Source organism: Natator depressus, chromosome 1 (assembly GCF_965152275.1).
Source record: "Natator depressus isolate rNatDep1 chromosome 1, rNatDep2.hap1, whole genome shotgun sequence".
NCBI classification, from domain to species: domain Eukaryota; kingdom Metazoa; phylum Chordata; order Testudines; family Cheloniidae; genus Natator; species Natator depressus.
This window is the reverse complement of record NC_134234.1, coordinates 122905340-122924455: the sequence shown is the minus strand read 5'-3', so window position 1 is coordinate 122924455 and position 19116 is coordinate 122905340.

Sequence of the window (19116 nt, the reverse complement as noted above, 5' to 3'; positions counted from 1 at the left end):
AGTGTTCAAGAAAGAGGTTGGATTGAAAGCTCTGGAAACTAAAGAACTAACATGGCTTATGAAGCAAAATCATACCCTTTCCCAGATTGCCCGCCAGTGCGACTCAATGACTGCAGAAGGGTAGATTCATTTCTTTGCTCTTACAGTTGCCAGCCTTTCTACTGAAACTGCCAGTAATGATGGCAACTGTCGGACAAATTTGCTGTGGACACTTGTTCACTAGGATCTGGACCTATATCATCCACTTATTTCAAATAGGGCACCAAACAGCCACCTTGCAATGAATAAAGACTTTGATGGAGAAGAAGAATGGCCCGAAGATTAGGGCACTAGCTTGAGACTCAGAACACTGGATATTGAACATTAACTTCCATTGAAATCAGTGACAGTTAGGAGCCTAAATACCTTTGAGGATCTGGGCCGTTTATGTATTTATCCTCATCACACCTATGTGAAGTAGGGAAGTGCTGTTAACCCCATGATACGGCTGGAGCAATGAGAGACTAAGACTGCGAGGTGCTCAGATACTGCAATAATGGGAGCCATATAAATATCTACTATCAGTACCTTGCTGAAGCTACCTACCTAAACATGTGCCTGATTTTAAGCACATGAATAGTCACACAAAAGTTGGCCTAGTTTTACATTTGTATGTTAGAAAAAAATATTGAAAACAATCTTGCTCCCTCACTTTTCTTCCAAAGCCTCCTTAAGACAATGAGAGTCACAGATCACAAGGGTAGAATTCAAATTGAGGTCTATGTGATGCTGAAAGCTACACTTCAACTTCGATCGTCAGCTTGTTCAACTTTCTCTGTTATTTTTGATTTCACAGTGGGTGAAAAGAAACTAGTCTGAGTAAAAAGTGAGTTAGATATAAGCTATTTCACCAAGTGCAGTGTGCAAATGGCCCTGATCTTGCAATAATCTCCCTGTGGACAGATGGATACCCATTAATTTCATCTGAGTTTTGCTTGGGAGAAGAGGTCCTCCCACACAGAACTCATTGCAAAATTGAGGCCTAGATTAGTTTTCTGCAGTGGAGAATTAATTACTAAATTTAAGCAAATAATTCAAAACAAAAATCTTATTTCACTGAACACATCTTACTGTTCGCACTTGCTGCTTGTGTGAACAGTGTGAACAAACTGATTTTGTCAGAAGTATTCATTATTAAAAATTATTTATTATTCTGCAAATCCTTGGTCTCTGTGTAGCTTGTGAGAAGTTCATTGTGCAGATTCTATACTTGATATCAGATATATTTTGATTGTACATGTTGGTCACATGGTATGACTCTTTTCAGAGTAACAGCCGTGTTAGTCTGTATTCGCAAAAAGAAAAGGAGTACTTGTGGCACCTTAGAGACTAACCAATTTATCTGAGCATGAGCTTTGAGCATGAGCATCCGATGAAGTGAGCTGTAGCTCACGAAAGCTTATGCTCAAATAAATTGGTTAGTCTCTAAGTGCCACAAGTCCTCCTTTTCTTTTTATGGTATGACTCTGTACACTAGCTGAATGAGAATGATTCACAGAATCAGTTGTCTGGTGCGAATACTTGCAGTTACAAGTTAGTCTCTTCTTCCAATTATTCTTCAATATTTACTGTTTTCTGCCCATAAATTTATTTGCTAAAATATCTGCATAAAACAACCAAAAACCAGGTATAAACTTAGCTGAATTCTCCCCAGCTAAACTATATACACCATTTTGGCCAAGGGCTATCATATAACTAAAACCAGGGCCTTGGTAGACAGATACACAGAGAATCTAGGAGTTATGGGAAAATCCAGCTTTAAAAAAATATGATAGTTGCACAGTCAGTATAAATTGGAAAGCATAACATAGTCAATATTATCTAGCTCTGATTCTGAATTCCACTCACTGAGGAGGTGGGGGAGAAGAAAGGTATTCATTTGTCAGCTGCATTCTTGTGGGCTCATCCAGATTTACTTCCAGCACTTGCAAAATGAATTATAATCCCACATCACCACTGCATAACCTGATATATAACCATAAAGTTCTGGCACTGGTTTCTTACAACATTAGATGGGGAATCATATTCAAATGCAGACATTCCATGATGTTCTTTTAACTCTCTGAATCCCCAGTCTCTGACTAAGAGTCCAAAAGTGCGGACCTAAGGCTCCAATCCAGCGAAGTATTTAGCAACATACTAAATTTTAAACATGTAAATAGTCTTGGACTAACTCACATGCTTAAGTGCCTTCCTGAAATCAGGGTCTGAGGGCTGTAAGACATTCATAAAAACAATGACACGGTCCTGGAAAAGTTTACTGGCATAAATATGTCACCACAAATGACCTCTCTTCATTAAATGAAATTAATATTTTTAAGGACAACCACACTGACTTGTATTTTGGTGTAGGGCTGTTTTCTGACATTACTTGCACAATGAGGACCACATAATTCTTCTTTGTGGCTTATTAGCACTTCATGAGTCATGCCATATTTACTGTAGAGGATTGTATGCTTCAGGAAAGCAGCAGAAAATAAGACAAGAGAGTTTGGAAATGATTAACTAAAGCATTGCCTGTTTCATTCTCCACACAAAAATTTCAGCAAATGCAAAAAGTATCTATTACATAAATTAAAGCCTGTACACAAAATAATGCTAGCAGGATTCCTTGCCATCTCTTGAAAAGCTAGCACACCCTGTAGGCTCAAAGCAATAACCAGTCATAATTATGTCCTTCACAGGCAACGAGCCAACTACACTTCTGCAGAAAAACGTGTAACAGTAAGTAAACATATGTCTATATCCCAGATGCACTGGTGTCTCTAAAACAAACTTTTCTAGAGAGAGAGAGAGAGATAAGGATCTCCTCAGGATGCCACTTAGCAAAAATAACCTGAACACAATAGAGGAGAATGGGATACCTCAGCCGCGAAAGTGATATTGTACGCAACACAGGTAGTGGCGCCTATAATTAAAATTGCTTGACACTTTCCATTATAAGGCCCTGTTTTCATTTGCTATCTTTGCCAGATTTAACCATATGGGCTGAAAATTTCCATGCTGGGTTTCAGTCTCAACTGAATTTTTTTGGAATGCCTTTTTTAGAATATTACTTTTTCCACAGTTCCCCTACCTCATTCATTGCTCCGGCTGGATGATACTCAGGAAATTAATCAAATCCCAGTCCATTAGATACTTTTGACATTAATGTCTCTGTATTTCAGTTCCCCATCGTAAAATGAGAACAATACCACCACCTCACCACACAGGGGTGTTCTGAAGATAAATTCATTAATTTTTGTGGAGCACTGAGACACTACAGGGATGAGCACCACAGAAAAGCCCATGAGGCAATTAATAATTCAGTATTCAGAGCAGGATTTGAATAGTGTGCAGTAAATAAGGCCTGGGATCACACTTTGAATAACGAGCATAAAAAGAAAGACTGAAGATCATTCAGTGAGCACCCTCCGTCTTGTGTACTGAATGAGCCAGGGACCCTGTAGAAAAAATAGTGATTGTGATTGTGTAATTAAAGACTGTATCATAATGTATACATACAAGAAGGCTGAGTTAAGGTTGCAGAGGCAATCTTAATTCTGGCATTTTCCTAACTTTTTGAGTGATAAACTTTGCAACCTTAACATTCTTTTAATATGGTTTTTTTGATATAATGAATACATAGAAATACCTCACTCCACAGCTGTGCTTCATAAGATCTGGTCTTAGCCTGGAGGCAGGAGGGAGACACACAGAGATCCATTTCCAGCTCCTCAATCCTGGGGCCAGCCAGAAGCCACTTCTGACCCTGGCATACTTTAGGGTAGCCTTAGGGATGCTCTAAACTATTCTCCACTGGTGTCCCTCCAGGGCTGGTAAACGTTGACCTTTTCCTTCCCTGCATTCCCCTGATATGCCTTGTGTGCTGGGGGGTGGAATGGGATTGGCATGCAGCTGACATAGACATCTCAATAGCACCCAGAGATTCCCTACGCAGCAAAGGAAGCTCAGCTCTTCACCCCTGTGTGTACCACTAAAGTGATATAAAGAAGCAAGAGTGGAGCTCAGGATTAGCACCATAGCTATTATAATCCTGGTCTTTTCTCAGAATTAACAAGATAACTCCATTTATATGAGTATAATTTGCATTATTGCTTCTATTATCTTTTAACCTGGGTTATAGTTAAGGATGTTGCAATATAGATCTAATGCTTAGTAAGAGCAGTGGTTTGAGTTTAGGACTGGGGTCCCCCTGTGATCTTCAACACATCATTTAATGACTTTGCCTCAGTTGACCTATCATTAAAATAGAGATAGCAATACTAATCTGACACGCACACACCCACCCATACACACACCCCAGCTGAGTGTGAGGATTAAGTTAATAATGCTTGTCATATGCCTGGAACAAGAAAATTGCTGAGTATTATTAACACATGCCTATTGACAGATCTGACATTGTTTGCCTTAGTTTTCAATTTATGGTATGGCTGAGTTCTTGGGTTTTGAGTAGTGTCATCAGCAGCACGTGATTTAAACTTATTTTAAAATGTAAATTACTTTCATTGCTACCTTTCATAATGGGTCTTCCCTTTCTTCATTAAAAAGTAAAAGATTAAATGCAATTTATTCTTCATATGTTATGTAGTTTATCTGAGGCTTTGGGTCTGTTTTTGACATGCCTCTTCCACCTGGGAATGAACTCTCAGTTAAACTATAAACAAGGCTCTAAATCTGAACATATGAATTAGCCACGGGGATTTTAAACACACTTGGTATTTGTGACCTAAGATTGTGAAATTATATGTATTGTTATATACATCTCTGTGGGACCGTTTGATCACTTTATTATTTATAGATTAAAGAACATTGTTGCTAATTAATACTGTTCTAATTGTTGGTGGTGTATATGTGCTTGCTTTGATGTTTTTTTGATCCTGTATTTTGGGGATTTAACTTACTTCTTTTTTTGGATGGTTTGGGATTTGGGAACCTGTATTTTCAGCATTTGTTTCATTTTCTTAACCTCCTATCTTTTTTTAACCTCATCACTTCTCACCATTCCTGTTTCTCATTTTGTCAAGATTTATGAAATGGGGCAATCCCAGTTAGTTATACTAACAGATTCACTTTTTCCTCCACTTTTGGAACCACTGAGTAGTACAAAGGTTAACACTGTCTGCATTAACATACCACATTACACTTATACAGTGGTTTGATATGATTCATAGATTCCAGCACCAGAAGGGACCATTGCAATAATCTAGTCTGACCTCTTCTATAACACATGCCATAGAAAATAATTCCTAGAGCAGATCTTTTAGAAAAACATCCAATCTTGATTTAAACATCTGCAGATGGAGATTCCACCACTGCCTTTGGTAAGTTCCAATGGTCAATTAGCCTCACTGTTCAAAATGTATGCCTTATTTCCAATCTGAATTTGTTTAGTTCCAACTTCCAGCCATTGAATTGTGTTAGATCTTTCTCTGCTAGTCTGAAGAGTCCATTATGAAATATTTGTTCCCCATCTAGGTGTTTACAAACTCATCAAGTCCCCCCTTAACCTTCTCTTGGTTAAGCTAAATAGAATGAGATCCTAGAGTCAATCACTATATGGCATGTTGTCTAATCCTTTAATCATTCTTGTGGCTTTTCTCTGAACCCTCCCCAATTCATCAACATCCTTCTTTAGTTGTGGACACCAGAACTAGAAATAGTAATGCAGCAGTGGTCACATACGTATCCAATAGAGATGTACAATAACCTCTCTACTCCTACTCAAGTTTCTCTTGTTTATGCATCTAAGGATCTTATTGGTGCTTTTGTTCACAGCATCACAGGGGAAGCTCCTGTTCATCTGATAATCTGCCCCTCACCATCCAACTCTTTTTTCAGAGTCACTGCTTCCCAGGATAGAGTTCCCCCCTCTTGTAAGTATAGCCAATGTGCTTTGTTCCTGGATGCACACATTTGCACTTACCAGTATTAAAATTCATAGTTTGCTTGTGCCCAGCTTATCAAGCAATCCAGATCATTCTGCATCTGTGACCTGTCTGCTTCATGATTTACTGTTTCCCCAATATTTGTGTCATCTGCAAACTTTATCAGTAATAATTTTATGTTTTCTTCTAGGTTATTGATAAAAAACATTAGATAACATAGGTCTGATCCCTGAGAGACCCCACTAGAAACACCTGCTCGATGATGAGTCCCCGTTTACAATTACATTTTAAGACCTAGCACTTAGCCAGCTTTTAATCCATTTAACATATGCCATGTTAATTTGATATCATTCTAGTTTTTAATCCAAATGTTGTGTGGTACTAAATCAAATGCCAAATCAAACTGAAATCTAAATACTTTACATCAACACTATCACCTTTATCAACCACACTTGTAATCTCCTCAAGAAAAAGATATCAAGTTAGTTTACAGGATCTATTTTTCATAAAGCATGTTGATTGGCATTAATTATATTTCCCTCCTTTAATTCTTTATTAATCAAGTCTAGTATCAGCTGCTCCATTATCTTGCCTGGGATCAATGTCACACTGACAGGTTTATAATTACCCAGGTCATTTACCCTTTTTACCCTTTTAAATCCCATTTACCCTTTTTAAACATTGGGAAAACATTAGCTTTCTTTCACTCTTCTGAAACTTCCCCACTGTTCAAAGACTTACTGAAAATCAACATTAATGGTTCTGCAAGCACCTCAGCTGGCTCTTTTGAAGCTCTTGGATGCAAACTATCTGGATCTACTAAAAATATCCAACTTCAGTAGCTTCTGTTTAACATCTTTCTGAGATACTAGTGGAATGGAAAGTGTGTTATCATCATCATAACTACATCATCTGTTTTTTCCCCAAATACAGACAATCTGATTCCCAGCGAATGCAATTTAATTACTCTGGGCCTATCATTATGAGTCGGTCTGGTGGTTAGAGCCCTGTATTACCACACCCTGAGCCTTAGGTTTAATTCCACTTATGGACCAGCTCAACTATGGTCTCCTGGAATACATGAGGCAACAATGAGCATCTATTTAGCCATAGGGCTGGGAAATTTCCCTTTAAAAGCCTGGTAGCAGATTCCATGATTCACAAGTCCAACTACATGATCATTATGATCCCTTCTGGCCTTAAAATCAAACCAGAATCCTGCATCTGAACATTCAGAGCTGAACTTTTCAGCTTTGGTTGATCTCTAGATAATTACAGTTATTATACAGGACTTTGCTAAATCTGCATCTTAGTATTATATTTCACTAATTCAATATTATCATTGTAAAAAATTGCATACACTGTTGACAGATTTTCTTTTTGTCAGCTAGTTGACATCTGTCAGAATAAAAAAGCATTTGTGTTAATATGAATAAAATTCTGCACCCTCCATTCCACAATTAAAGATTATATGCATCACAAACTCTATTTTTATGTACATGTAGCCACATGACACCACATTTTAAAAACTCAAAAGAATTTATTTGTACAATACCTTTCAGACAAAAAGTATGACAAAGCATTAGACAGAAGACTGCAGCTAAGTTATAACTAGTTCCATTGGGAGTTTCAGCTTTGAAGAAATCCCAAAATTCTAAGCAAAATTCAACTGACAGTATCAAACATTGCCTGGACACTATATGAGTCCACATGTTCTCATGGTATCAACCCATAATTATTATTCAGCAGAGACTTCCTTGAAACTAAACTCAAATTCACCAAAGTGTTCAAAGCAAATCTGGGCCAGTGTTAAAGTTATTAATGAATCTCTAAATCAGGCAAATGTTACATGGTTTTGAGTTTTGTTTTGAAAGGTTTGCGGAAACCTACTTCTGATATATTATACAGGTGGAATCTGATGGAAGGGGATGAAAAATGGGAACAAAGACCAAGGGCAGTTAAGTCAATGGCAAAACTCCCATCTTCAATGGGGTCAGGATTTCACCGCAAGTTTCAGGATTCTGCCTTACCTGATGTTCCAGGAGGTATTGCTATGCTCAGATTCCAGTATACCTGTCTGTCTATACCAGTGTTTCTCAGCCCATGGGTCATGACCCAGAAGTGGGTTGCCAGAATGTATGAAAGGTTTGCAAACAAACTTTAAAAAGAGATAATATTTTGCATACATTTTTTTTAAACAGATGTCACTTGTGCTTCACTGTATAACAACACTGTGCATACCTAGGGTGAGCATATTTCAAGTTCCCAGATAGAGGACACAGCTGGGGGGAGAGAGAGTAGGATGGGGAGAGGGGGTACAGCAGCCACTGTTCTTTGCCTGTCAAGCTCTCAGTAGCAGTGCAGAGGTAAGGGTGGCAATACCATACCATGCCACCCGTACTTCTGCGCTGCTGCAGACAAGATTCTGCAATTACTTTCCAGACAAACAACTCAAGGGCAAAGAATGGATATGAGATCCATTTGGAGTTGTGTTGGAAAACATGAGTCTACCTGTGGAGGAAGAATCTCAGCTGGTTGAGTTATCTTGCGATTGCAGTCTACAGAGAAAATATACTGAAATGAGCCTTCTCCAGTTTTGGTGCAGTGCTGCTGCTGGAGAATATCCTGGTTTTGCTTGCCATGCTATTAGCATCATTTTGCCTTGCAATACAATATACTTGTGCAAAACTGGATTCTATGCCTTGGCTCAACTGAAGAATAAAAGCAGGAACAGACTTGATGTTGAACATGACCTTTGGATTGCGCTGGCTACAATTACACCAAACTTCGATAAACTTGTCAAAGAAAAGCAAGTTCAAGTTTCTCATTAAGTGGAGCTAGGATTTATTATACTGTTGTTAATGTGTTCCTGTTGATGTTGATTTCTGCCTTTAACTTTCTGACTTGAGCTGCTTTAACATTACAGTAGAAGCTCACAGTTAAAAACACCAGAGGTACGAATTGACCAGTCAACCACACTCCTCAGTCAGGCACCAGCACACACACACACACACACACACACACACATACACAAAAAGCAAATAAGTACAGTACTGTGTTAAGCGTAAACTACTAAAAAATAAAGGGAAAGCAGCATATTTCTTCTGCACAGTAATGTTTCAAAGCTGTATTAAGTCAAAGTTCAGTTATAAACTTTTGAAAGAACAACCATAATGTTTTGTTCAAAGTTATGAACACTTGAGAGTTACGAACAACCTCCATTCCTCAGGTGTGGGTAACTCTGAGGTTCTACTGTATTATTAATTAATTATTATTATTCTATGTAGCGAGTAATAAGCATTCTGAGGCCAAAATACCTCTGTGTTTTCTACTTAAGCTATTTACTTGGTTGGGACTGGCCATCAATATTTACAAATGGGTCCTGGTCCAAAAAGGTTGAGAACCACTGGTCTATACCACATTCATTACTCATCTCTGCTAAAGTTCCGCACTTGTACCTTCTTTGCCTAGCTTCATTTGCATGCTGTGCTCATCTCCTCATACCAAAGTCACCAGCATCATAGTATGCATCTCCATTTTACATAGTCATTGAAGTGATTAGATGCACTGTCAAGGTCTGTGAACAGAGAATGATAAATAGAACAATCCAGTTTCAGTAAGCAGCATTAATTAATACTTCTCACTTCAAGAATGGAATCTGAGTGCTCCTCCCCTCATTCCAGGAAGGAAACTCAAATTAAATACCACAAAATCTTAAATACAGAATATGATGTTGTTCCAGCCTGGTATCTTGGCAGTTGGTTGTGTTCCAAATAAAATGGGTATTTACCCTTCTAGAATTATGCCCCTCATTCAAAATGTATCATATTGCACCCTTGTTGCATCCAGTCTCACCATTTATAATACCAGTAAGGTTAGGCCTCCAAATTACAGCAGACGTTTGGGCCCCCTTTCTTGGGAAAGTATGAAGCTGGACTAACAACAGATGAGATTTTTTTAACATGTTCTGCATTGGCCTAACTCTACTCCCATTGAAATCTATCGTAAAACTCCCATAGACTTGACAAGGAGCAAAGTTAAGCCAATGCTAAAAAGCTTTTGAAAATCTCACCCAATGTGTACACAATATTCTCTAAACCTCAACAGATTTTAATACAAAAAGGGGGGTCAGGGGTTCTTTTAAGATTTTGACCTTTCAGGAAGAACACTCCGATTTCAGACACAGCAGAAGTTATACACCATTTCCTTGTCAGTTTTGCTTTCATAACTATCCTGCTTATATTTATATTTTTAGAGAATTTGCAGAATTCTCAGAATGGCTTACATTAAAATCTTTCACTTTTTTTTAAGTAAAGAGGCAAAGTCTTTTCTAGGCTAAACCTTGTAACTAATAAAACATCAAAGAAAGATGATGAAAGAGATACAAAGATAGTTTATGTAAATACTACCGAGCGACCATAGAGTATATGATGAATTTAGTATAGCAAAGATTTGGAATTGCCAATTAATGTTTTAAAAAAGGGACTCACTACAACCTTACCCCTACATTTGCTAAGGAGTTTTGACCATGCAACTCCAATTGGAATCCATGGAATTTGCACAAATAAACCTCTGCCCAATCCTGCAAATGTAGGGATGCTAGCTACCCTCTTCATAAGCAAGTGGCCACCTCTATGGCATGTTTCACCCCTCCCTCAACCCAGCAAAATACCTCCATCGTGGGCTCATGCTGTGCCAGTCTGGAGAAGGCAGGATTTAGAAGGATACCAAGAGCTAACTGTGTTCCTTCAAATTCTCCATCCGCCCCCAAAATTCACAGGGGAAATCGACAAAAATCTGCTCCGTATGAATTGAGCACCTTTCTGCTCCACTGCATAATCTTGTAAATCCAACTTCTCTGCAGCTAGGCAGTCTTCAATCATTTCTCATCCCCACTTATGGCCAGACTCTGCCCTCAGATTCACACACACTCACAAATTATGTTGATGTCAATGGCAGCGGTGCACTGACAAAGAAGAATTTAGCTCTTTGTTATCATTTTCCCCACTCTGTGAGGTTTTTTCCTCCGACACAAGGATTTTGATCTAAAATTCTATTTAAATTTAGGATCCTTAAAACATTGTAAAAGTCAGCATAACCTCAGATAAGTACCTCTTCAACAAGCTTCTTCTTTCGATGATCTGCTGCCTCTGTCTGCTGGACCTACTGCACTAGTCTGTTCAACTTTGTATGCCCTGGGGTTTCCTTAACAAGGTACAATGTATACTGGAAGCCTCTGACCAAAGAAGCCCCAAAACATGCAGGATTTGAATAGAATGGCCGCACTAGGCCACCAAAGAGACTTCTGGTCTTTGTGATTTGAAAACAATAGCTGGGGGCTTGCTGAAGTTTCACAAGAGAGAGGTGGAGTCTCGGGCTAGTTTGGAGTCAGAGAAAGTGAGGCGAGAAAAGATTTTTGCTAAGAGAGAGAAAAGTTGCAAATAATTATCCAAGTTTGCTGTGTTTACTGGAGAAAACCTCAACCCCATCCAAGGGCTGTGTATCACTAGTCAGCATATGGCTTACAACTATGAAAGAGTATTTTGATTTGAAAGACATAAGAGCTAGTCGGTAAATTTTCTTCCTGTGCCTGAACTACATCTTCTATTGCTTTGCTTGCTTTCTGGGGGGCTATGGTGAGCTTTTTATTGAACATGTCACTGTACTAAAGAATGACAAAGTCCTCCAAAATTATTCTAGTCTACAGGTTCAGATTCTTCTTTCGACCAGCCCCTCTTGAGTTAAGAGAGAGAATTGAAAGTGCTCTTTAATTTCAAATGAGAACAGTCTCCTGGATGGCTTTAGCATTACCTGTCAACAGCCCAATTTACCACAAAGTCAGCAATTTAAAATAAAGTTAAGAAGAGAGGGGGAGAGAGAGTGTGCACACATAAATCCCAACTATTCCTGCCAAACCTGTAGATAATGCTTAGCCTTGCAAACCCAGGTCATGAAGAAAAAATTAGCATTTTATAGGGTTGGCCTCATTATGTATTTACAACCTCTACAAAGTGCTTTGTGAAGAACTTTCAAGCACCATGAGTTTAAAAAAAGAGAGAGAAAAATATGGGGATTTGGTCACTCCCCTTAAGAGTTTGGATTCCAACTGTTCCTTCTGCAGTACAGCCCTCTCACTCTTAGCACTGCCTGACTCAGAGCCAGCAGTTGAATCCTCACATTGTAGGCTGCAGCTCAGCTGCACAGTGGTATCTTTACATCTGTGCCAGCCAAGGTTATTACTGAGTTTTATAACTCCTGCTATAAATAAAGCCTTGTCATCTAAGCATTCAATTTAAATACCTCTCCATTTATTTTTGAACAGTAGAAGTTAATAATAAATATCATCTTTGTTTTCTAATTTTTTTACTGAGTTGATTTAAATGCTCTTGACAGCTCCAATCCAATACTCCCGTCCAAGCTGACAAGCATGACATGCATCTCTGCATACAAGCTCTCAATTATGCATAATCCAATGTTTTCTAGGGTTTTAATTGAATCACAAGTCTCAAACTTGTTATTTTTAATTTACAACATTTGATTTCTGACACCGGCCCCTCTATGCCATAAATTATGCAGGCAAGAGCCTTAGTTGTGTGGGTGATTTAAAAAAAACTAATTAGGCATGATTAAAAAAAAAATAAAACAGAGACCTGTTAAATATGTGCATGTTACCATGTAAGAGAGGCTTATTTCACTGGAAATGCCTGGGTGATTTTTTTTTCTCTTTCTCTGAGAGATTATGTTCAGTTCAGTACAATTTGATTGATTTTGACAGAAATGAAAGAAAATGTAGGATTTTTTCTTCCTGCATATATACCAGAAATTGCATTACATGGCCCGTTGATGTGAATTTCTCCCACAGCTCATTGAATGTAATTTTGTTAAGTGGGCAGGAAAATGAATATGAAGAAAACTGTATAGAATCCAACATTTTCCTTGGCACCAGCAGCAAAGCTCAGATATGGCATCTATAGATATAAATATAATATACATGTGAGGTACAATTAGAGGTATTAACCTTTTTATGCCTCAGCTAATGATAGCAATAAGGGAAATATGCAGAGTGTTCAACTAAAAAAAGGGTACTTAGGGTAGGAAAGAAATGGTTGAACAGACTGCAGCAATGCAGCAAGAGATTAAAGGACTAGAGTGGTTTTCCCTTAAGTGAATTTAAGAAGTTACAACTATACATGCTGCATGAACTGGAGAATATTTATTGTTATTATTCTCTGACAGCCTAAACGTGGCTACTTAAAATACACTAAATCAAAATAAGGATCTCCCCCCCCACACACCTTTACACACACACACTTTGTTTAAATGTTCCTTCTGCAGCAAGCAGGAAAAACTGAGGAAATATCACTGCTCCCCTTCTATTACTTTTCATAATCATATGTAATAGTTCCTGCGTAGCACAGAAATTAAAGTTTTGTATCCTGCCGCCATAAGACTCGATGGTAGTATGTCTAAACCGAAGATGGTGTTTAAGTTCAGAAGCCCTGATCAAACAAGAATTTAATCATGTGCTCAACTTTAAGCATGTAAGTAGTCTCATTGATTCCAGCAGTACTACTCATATACTCAGACATAAACATGGTCTTCATTGATTTGCTGGATTAGAATCAGAGGCTCAGTAGGATGAGGCTAAGGAAGAGGTGGCAGATCTGTCGGACCTAACACCCTTAAAAGTTCAGAATGGTCAACTGACCCTCATCAAAATCCAGTAGGCAATCATTCATGACAAACACCAGTGCTCTCAACTGCAAAGTAAGATCCAAATTCTGGCTAAAACTTACTTGCAGTGTCACTGGTGTCCAAATGCAGTACCCCAAAGATGATAAAAGTGTGGTATTTGGAAAGAAGAGAGCTGAGATCTCTAAATCTATGGCAGAGATGATCACTCAAAGACAAGAAGGCATGAGGGAGAGAAGACAGCACATTTCCTGGCTTCAAGGATACTTTTTTATGTGACTAGCTCTGTATCGTCATATAGCAGGATCACTGGCCTACTCCGCATTACTAAGAGAGGTATTATAGGCGAGAGCTTATTGAAATGTTTTGAAAATCCAAAATTGTGATGAATATTTTTCACAACAAATTCAAATATGTTTGGCAATAAAATGTTACCAATTTTCAATTTTCAAACAGCTCTTCTGTAGTTCAAGAAGTGTACAAGTACAGACACAGGGGAAAAAAGGAGATTTAAACTCTCTGCCTTTTCAAAGCTCTCCCTCTGTAGTCCCTAGCAGAGGTTTGTAATTGGTACCTGATACATCAGTGGCAATTAGAAAAGGGAAAAAATTTACATCCAAACAAATTCATATCAGTTTCACCAGGACCCCAAAAAATTCTGAAAAATGTAAAACATTTAATTTAGACATTTTTTAAATTAAATGTTTTGATTTTTAGGGTCCAAATCACTTTTCTGAATTACCTGCAATTTTATTTTTAAAAGATGCAAACAAGTAAAAAATGAAAAAACCCAACATTGAAACTGTTTTTGTTTGTTTGTTTGTTTGTTTGTTTGTTTTTTTAACTTTTCAATTTGCTGAAAATTCTGAAACATTTTGGTTTTGGGTCAACCCAAATTTTTTTTTTTCAGTTATTCGTACCTTTCAATGAACTCAAGCATTCATTATTTGCACAGCTCTAGTGGCAATAGCAGGTATGTAGAGATATTGTGTTTAAGATCTGAGAAAGTTTGACCTCAACCAATCCATCCATTCTGCCTCCCCTGATTCTGGACTCAGCAAGGCTAAAATGCCATTTCATCACAGTCTGGTGGGAATTATCTCTTTCATAGGTAAACAGAGATATCTTCTGGAAGAGAACAGTGGAGAACATCAGAGAAGGCCTACACACACCATTTCAAGGATTAGAAGAGGCACTAATTGGAACTATTAAAGGTAGAGTCGATGTGCTCAATTTTTATTGTCTGCACTCCTGTGGTTCCCAATGTCCACTCTATTAACTGCCCTGTTCTAAACATTTGGGCGCAGATTTTAAAGTCATTTAGGCATTGCTGGGCTCAGCATTGCAACACCTATCTGATTTAGGAACTTGAATCTCATTTTCAAAAGTGATTTAGGCACTTAGAAGCCACATCCCATCGATTGTCAGTGAGATTTAGGCTCCTAAATCAGGTAGGCATTGCAATGCTGAGAGTGGTAATGTCTAAATACCTTTAACAATCTGGGCCTAAGTCCCTAAACCAGTTCATGACTGCCCAGACATTTCTCATGGACAGTCTCAAAAGGTCACTTGTGGATGCTAGGCATGTTAAAAAATCTGGATCATAAAGTCAGTGCTAATTAAAGGGGATTATCTGGCAAAAAAAAGTACATTTGAGCAAAGCCTTTTTTACCCGCAATCCCTAGGGTTCCCATGGAAGGGAGTGTTGTACCAGTGCTGGATAGCAGAGTTTGGGTTGTGCATTGTCACAGGGTTCCTTATCCATGGTGGTCAGACCAGCTATAAATTCCCTAAAGTCTATATTGTGCTTGGTCCTTGTATGTGCCCAGACATAAGTGAAGAAGGCAAATGAGAAATAGCCTTCCCCATGCCCAAGCAACCTGCTCTAAAAATTTTCTTTTACTTAATAAAAACCAGGAAGTGCTATGAAAATGAGTGAAAACGTTTGCAACATTGATGGACAAAATCTAACAAGGGTATGGAGAATCCGACATGGCACAACGTGTCTTTAAATATCTTTTAAGCCTTAAAGTATGGCCTGTAGTGTATGTGCGCATGCACACACACACACATACAAAAGACCAAATTCTGTTTCATGCACAATAGTGTAAATCCCAGGTGGCTCCACTAAACATGAAAACAGAATTTAACCCCGTCTCCGGTTAGTATTAGATTAGAACTAGTACTCTAGCTGCTGTTTTACTAAAAATGCTACTCTCAAGCTTTAGTGCAGTAAAATGCATTACGTACTACCTATCCTGGGCCTGTAATTGCTGAGAGAAGGTATACAGTAGTGTGGAGAATGATGGTATTATGGGAACCTCCAGCTAAGACTGATAGGTTGTAAATCTGGATGCCTCTTGAAGATTCCAGTTCCTAAGCCAGCAGCCCAGACTGCCATGTCATATTATAGAGAGTCTCTGGGGAAGACTACAACAGGGGACACACAAGTAACTGAAGATGATGAACACCCGTCTCCAAATTATATTTTGTTAAGACTTACAAGAGGGACAATTGCTTAGACCTCACCTAACTCCCAGCAGGTAATACCACAGCACCCGGATCTGTCAACAAGGTGATACAATATCAGCATCCTAAAATAATGCTGTGGATTTCTCCCAGTCCATGGAGCAGCAGGTGAGTCACTCAGAAGACATAAAGACAGACTTAAATGAAGTTCTAAGAGGCTAAGTATAGTCCAGTGTATAGGGAATGGCCCCTACAAAAATATGCTAGTTAGACGCTTCTGAAGGAGAATCAGTTGAATTGGTTTATTTTATAATAATAAGTAACTAGTCTATGCAAAATCATATTTGTATTACTGGTACCCCATTTCCCTCCAGCCCCCTTCTCCCTGTTTGTTCACCCACCTAATGTATTTTGTCTTAAACTAATGGTCTTTTATTATACAGCACCTAGCACAATAGGCCCACTGACTGGGGCATCTAGACACTACTATAGTATAAATAATAATAAAGAAATTAACTCCCACCGCGGGATCCAAAAAGAAAAATTAAATTATTAGAAGACTTCAGATAGTTGTCTTAAGCTACCCCATCTGCATCTTTGCTGTCTTCTAAAATTCTCTATAGTATTCCACAGTAAAGGCCAATCTGCAGTGGGCCAAATTCAGTACTGATGTACGAAAACAAATGGAGCTGTGCTCACATACTCCAGGGCTGCATTTAATTCCTATATATGATCTTACCATATTGTTTCTAGTGTTGGAGGCCCTATTATCAAATACTGTTGTCTCTTTTTTGAGGACTGTTTCCACTCGCATAATACTGGGCAGTGAACTGTGTCATTCATCTGGGCCTGTACGTTTAGTATGGTTTGCTGTACATATGACAACCTAACAATTAACTGTCACTTTGACAAAGAAAAGAAGACCTGGTTAAGCACAAACCAGAACAAACTTGACTGCACAGGCCAAAGAAAATTACCAAAATTGAGAATGATTTCTCTATTTTTCTTCAGCAGGAATCTTAGACGCCCATCTTATTACTTGAAGACATTCTATAAAACAAAGTCCCTTTTCTAACTAAGCATCCAAAAGGAACTGCAATCAATCCTAATAAGCATTCCTTATCTGTCATGAGAAAGAAGACTGTGCAGTTGGCTCTTTGAATCGCCTCTGTTATTCTGGAATAAATCATCCACATTTCCAGAACATGTTAGTTCTGTAAACCTGTCATTCATGATCAGCAAATTGTTCGACATTAGGATACAGAAGAGCGTGGCTTTGATACACAAGCCCTTGATACAGGTGCTGCAACTTCAGCACCAAAGATGTATGGTTTCTGCAAGTATGTGAGATGAAATTTTATACCAAAAAAGCCTCTACTATTATTCCTTGAAGACTTCTCAGTAAGGATTAGAATATACATATTTCATGCAAAAATCAGACATAAAAAACAAAATGGCTCTTATTTATGAGTGGGGAAATTCAAAACCTGGAGCTGCAACCTTTACTTAATGCCAAGGCCATGAAAATGCAATGATCTACAGAAATTCACACATTCGTCTCTGGGGGCATTGTTACAGGCTCATAAAAAGTCAAACTGCTGTTACTTGAGCTTGCAAATAATTTATACCTATCATTTGTCTTCTAGTCCCACGCATTTGCCTGCTGTGCTGACCACCTACCCATGAATGTATGTTGTAGTAATCATATTCTTGACACAGTCAATGGAAGAGAAGAATGTGTAATCTGAGAGTATTTGAAATGCCCAAACCCAATCTACCAAAACAAAATATTGTGGTCCATGTACTTAAAGTATTTTTCTAAAGTACTGTATTGTGAGTTTATAGTGCATTTTTTCAAAAAGTAAATGACTGTGCAAAATAGTGAGGACCAATTGCTCTGATTGACTTTTGCTTAACTTCTCTGTAGAGTTAGTGGATTGTTGAAACTCTATTCAGAAATAATCCAACAAAACAAAATCTAACCAGGATGTGTGTATAAAAGTTAAGTCCCTGAAAACAAAGCTTTGAGCAACCTTTTCTTCATGAAGGGTTTTTTAAAATTATGTAAATAGTAACCACCCCTATTTTTTCTAGTTATGGATCACAAACTGTAGAATGGTTTCAGAGTAGCAGCCGTGTTAGTCTGTATCCGCAAAAAGAACAGGAGTACTTGTGGCACCTTAGAGACTAAATTTGTTAGTCTTTAAACTGTAGAATGTCATTCAACAGGTTCTGAAATATATCACCATCCTGATCTTACCAAAGATTACAAATAATGGTTACACAATTTATTCTACTAACTGTGTGCATTTTCACATGCAGCATAGACAGAAAGGTTTTAACTATTTGATAGCATGCAGTAAAGTCTATACTATTTGATTCCTATAATTTCCCCTTTGATTGTAATGCTGCATTTGGGGAATGGGAGAAGATGTTTCTTCTAAGCAACTGCTATTTGCAATAGTTTCAACGTTTCAAAACTGTGACTGTGGGGATAGTTGGTTCCGTATCTTTTCTCTTTGGAACCATATAAAAAAGTTAGGCAGAAAAGGTTTATTGGATCACCTAGTTCATCCTCCTGCCTATCACTAGATCAGTAAGAACAACAATCCTGGGAGTACTACACATGAAGCATCTGCAGAATAAAGCTCAATATTTTTATACCCTTTCTTGCTGTATGTGGCAAAAAAATGTTTGAGCAGAAAGAAAGAAAGAAAGAAAGAAAGAAAGAAAGAAAGAAAGAAAGAAAGAAAGAAAGAAAGATGACCAATTCATAAAGGCCTGCAGGAGCTACACTACAACTGAACTTTTTCACTTCTTCTTAGTTCATTTCTTACACAAAAGGTAATCTAAGTGAATTTACAGTGATGTCAGTCCACAAAGTAAATGAATTCCTATTTACAGTACCAAAAGGAGAGAAGCATTAAACTTTCATCTAATAAAGTAGCAACATTAGGTCTAGAGAATATAAGAATCAAAATATTCTAACGTTTCCCCAGGTTCGGTTTAATTCAAATCTACACCATCC